This window comes from Limulus polyphemus, unplaced genomic scaffold (genome assembly GCF_000517525.1).
Source record: "Limulus polyphemus unplaced genomic scaffold, Limulus_polyphemus-2.1.2 Scaffold2760, whole genome shotgun sequence".
In the NCBI taxonomy this organism is placed as follows: Eukaryota; Metazoa; Arthropoda; class Merostomata; order Xiphosura; family Limulidae; genus Limulus; species Limulus polyphemus.
Window position 1 is genome coordinate 109,636 of NW_013668370.1, and position 4,278 is coordinate 113,913.

General features: G+C 29.3%; 1 protein-coding gene across 6 annotated transcripts in view; it reads left to right on the plus strand.

Annotated features, from left to right (window-relative positions):
- The window catches only part of LOC106467834 (phosphatase and actin regulator 4B-like), a 75,222-nt gene that overhangs the window by 27,722 nt on the left and 43,222 nt on the right, over positions 1-4,278 (plus strand). The window contains exon 1 of one of the 6 annotated variants that reach the window (XR_002612488.1): positions 187-294. The exons of 4 other annotated variants lie outside the window; for them this stretch is intronic. The gene's annotated coding sequence lies outside the window, so the exon portion shown is untranslated. Of the gene's footprint in view, positions 1-186; positions 295-2,421; positions 2,590-4,278 lie in introns of those variants that run through there. One more of the 6 variants, XR_002612490.1, reaches the window with a different exon arrangement.

Below are 4,278 nucleotides of genomic sequence, written 5' to 3' on the forward strand. Positions count from 1 at the left end.
ATAACCCGAGCGCTTTCGAAAGGTGGACCTTTCTTTTTCAGTTTTCCCCTGAAGAAGAAAGGTCCACTTTTCGAAAGCGCTCGGGTTATATGTTTTTATTCATGACTAGACTATAGATATGCAATTATGAATGGATAATTACTGTCCAATGTTACAGAACTGATATAAATTACTTGGTTATTCAGTAGAGGTGGCGTTAGTGTTCGTGTGTGTTGCTGTAAAGAGAAATGTCTTATACACATATTTGGATTTTTTAGACTATGCGTCATTCATGTGTAATTTAGTGCATTACATGTAAGTTAACCATTTAAATTATTTCATCTTATTATTATTTTTATTTGTAATATAGAATATGGGTAATTATTGAATAGGTTTAGCACTGCAGCTGTAGCAATTTTGGCTGCTGAGTTGCAGTGCACTAATTTTGAGCAAATGAATTACGTTATAAATTAAGTTTAATACACCATACAGTATGGTATACTGTATGCAGTTACGTCTGTAAAATGAGCAGTGAATGTGATGACAGGTTATACTTATAACGTATTAAACTGTAAATATTATAACTAATCCAGACATAAAAATAATCTTAATTATGATAAATTAGATATGTGTGTATATATATATATATATTATATAATATAAACATGTATTCTAGATACTGAGAAATTAACTTACAAGTACAACAGTACAAGTTAATGGTGAGGGAGCTATTGAAATGGGAAAAACAAAGTGATACTTTATTCTATACCATGCTATGCTAATGACGAGGTTGGAAGTAGGAAACTTAGACCCTGAGAAGAGCAAATTAAATGATAGTTTTACTAAAGTTTGTCAGGTTTTGGTCTAACAGTAACAGTTAGTAGATACAAGAATAAACCTGATTGCTATTAATATTATTTTGATGTTAAGAGTTTTTTTAGGAACAGAAGGGATGAGACTAGGCTTAACTTTAAAAAATGTTTCTCTAAGTAGTAATATCTCCAGAAAATGTAACCATATATTACATATGTTGATCATTTACTAGCATTAAGGACCCATATGAGCTGATAGCAAATCTGTTGTTTTACCAAGAAAATCCAGAATTGAATCCTGGCTCCTTGTACCACACACATCTTTCTCAGAAGTATCCTAAAAATAGGATCAAATTAACAGCTAAAAATATAATGTAAACTAAATGATTATCAATATCTAATAAGAAAAAAGTAGCTAATTAGTAACTAAATATATATGATTGTACAAGTTAATACTCATGAAAATGTGTTATTAGCATGTAGGACTCCTGGGGTAAGACTGTAAGTGTTTGCTATTATAGAAAATGAAAATATAACAAATAAATATTATATATGAAGAACATTGACCAAAAAAGACTGCCAAGTATAAAGTACATGTATGTGCATTTAGTAAATACTGTTTACGCTTTTCTTGATCTTGTAAGTGCAGGTTTTGTAAAATGGAGATTATAAAAACAAGTTATGGAGTTGAAACTTAACACTACTGTTAATTATATAAATATGTATATTGGTAGCTCACTCCCCCATTATTTATACTTAATCATAGATAAAAAGAAACTTTTTTCCATGGCAGCACAATTTTATTGGCAGGCTGAAACCAAGCAACAAATCAGAATATGGGCAGTAAAATATAAAATACAGGAATATATATGGCATATTAATATATAAATAGTCAATATTGATGATTGTAGAGTTATATATGTTTTACCTTTGCTTAAAAAAGTATTTAATAAGCATTCAAAATGTGTGTTAAAACCAGAACTGACACATGCTGTCAAACCATGTGTAATGTGATCTCGTTATTTGATCATTGCATGTTTTAATATATAACGGTGCAGTAAGTTTATTACTCTAGATTTCCAAAAGTGTGGAATATTTCATATACTTCTTCATAGAGAGCAAATGGAAAGGATGAGTGTAATTTTTACATTATTTGAAGAATGAGGAATATCAATTTTTGAAAACAGTTTCTAGTACTATTTCACTGTATTTTCTTAGCATTATATGGTTAAGTTTGATTTTAAGTTATCAAGGAAGTTGAATATAGTTTGGGTGGAACATGGAAAGTTTGTGTCTGTGGTTTAACTTGGGCTGCTTCTAATTTTATTATTTGACCAAAAATATTCAATCAGTACAAAAACCTAATATAAGATTTCAATTTTTTTACCTTTATGAGAATGCTTGCCTTGCACCCTGCTAATTTATTAAGTTTGTCTTCAGAATGGATAACAGAATTTGCTATGTTGTTTTGATTAGTGCATTTACCGTGGCATTTTTTGTTTGCCCGAAACTTGGTGTCCTAATCTTGAGGACAGAATTCTGCATTACCTTAAATAGACATTAAGCAACCAGTGTGTATGTAGTATCTAATTTATAGGCAAATCATTTCAAGAGTATTTAGCTAGAAGTCAAGATGACTGTAAGCAAAAGTAGAGACATGCCATAATGAAGAAAATTCTGAATAAAAACATCAATAAGGTGTATTTTACACAGACAGCAAAACCTTGCTGATACTGGCAAAAGTTGGGCAGTGAATTGCTCAAGTCAGGAAACAAATGCTGCTTTCATTTTGATTTTGGTAAGAAGTTGATTTTTAGGGTAATTATTGCATATTACTCCCTTTTGTTTTTCATGCTTAATGAGAGAGCTTAAGAATTTTAATTTAGATTGAAGTGAACTATCATAAAATTATGTCCATCTCACAGAAAAGTAGCCCTGATTACAAAACAAAAGATCTACAGAAATAATTTTTCTATTACAAAATTATAAAATTAACTAGTATATTAAAAGCAGATGTACGAGATATTAGGAGATATAGGTGTATCATATTATGGTGTGTAAGATATATGTGTGAGCTTAATTGTTAATATTCTTTCACACACAAAAAAGAGTATGCTTCATTCCATTTCCTCATAATGCATTCTTGTGTATTTATGAACTTATTTGTGGAAGACAAATAATAGTTGGACTTGACTTTCCTTTTACAGTTTCATATTCGAAATGCTGTTCTATTATTAAAAATACCCCACTGTGTCATAAAGCCATGGCATATTTAAAATAAGTTACCTGAATTTTGTGTGTTTTGATACAAATATCTAATGTTTTTTATTAATGCTCTTAACTCTTTCAGCACAGGCTCAGTACCCGGGACCGATCTCGTAACCATTTTGTGATTGTTATAGTTTTCATGTTACAACTTTTAAATTAGTAAGCGAATGTTAGTGGAATTTGGCAGATTATCAGTAAACATTACAATGTTTTCATACTCAAAATAGCTAATTTTTTTTATTAAGTCTTAAGGTTTATAAAGCAATGTTTTTCTCGTGTCTTTTTTTTCTTTTCGCATGTTGCTTATCTATCATGCAAATTAATATTCATTTTAAGATTAAAAATACTTTTATGCATCAGAAAATTTTGAAATTTTACATGCGAAATCTTTATAATGGCCAGATAATTATCTTAAATGTTTCTTAAGAAAAAAATTTATATTTTATCTATTATTTTCAGGAATTAATCTCTGTACAGGTTCGGTAGATTTGACCAATCTTGCAACCACCATAAAAAATTAGAAAACATTAGTTATGTCTCTTTCATTCTAGATTGAACACAAATCATAACACGAAAACATAAATGTTAAGACTAAATAGCTTAAATCTCATAACATTATACATATTTATTATATTGACCTTTCAGCTGTGCTTGGCTAGCAATACAGAAGTTACAATGATGTGGCTCACGTGCACTCATGTTACCATATCAAATAAAATAAAACTGGCCTTTGGTCTGTGCAAAGTAACATGTTTTAGTAGACTAGTATTTTGTAAAATATAGTCAAATTTCAATTATTATATATGTATATAGATTATTGCTATTTTGAAATAAATTCTTAAACTTATTTTTCTTAAAACATGGAACAGTAACTAAAGAATCAAAGCAAACAATTATCTCTTCTAGTTATGACCTTTGTACTCGGTTGCTGCTTAATGTAGGTTGGTAAGCCTTTAAAAAAATTGCATATGGAGGATATGAAACAAAATACTTTTTTGAGGTTTTATATATAACTAAAAAATCATAAATTACTTCATTAAAACCATAGAATTCCACCACAATTTATCAAGTTTAGTAACTGAGATGTATTTTAGTCTAAAAGAATATGAAATTTCGAGAAGACTACCTCGTTGAAATATTGGTTCAAAAGAAAAAAATGGTTTCAGGTCCATTAAAATGGCTGAGAAAGTCATTAGGGGGACATTCTGAGCTTCTGATT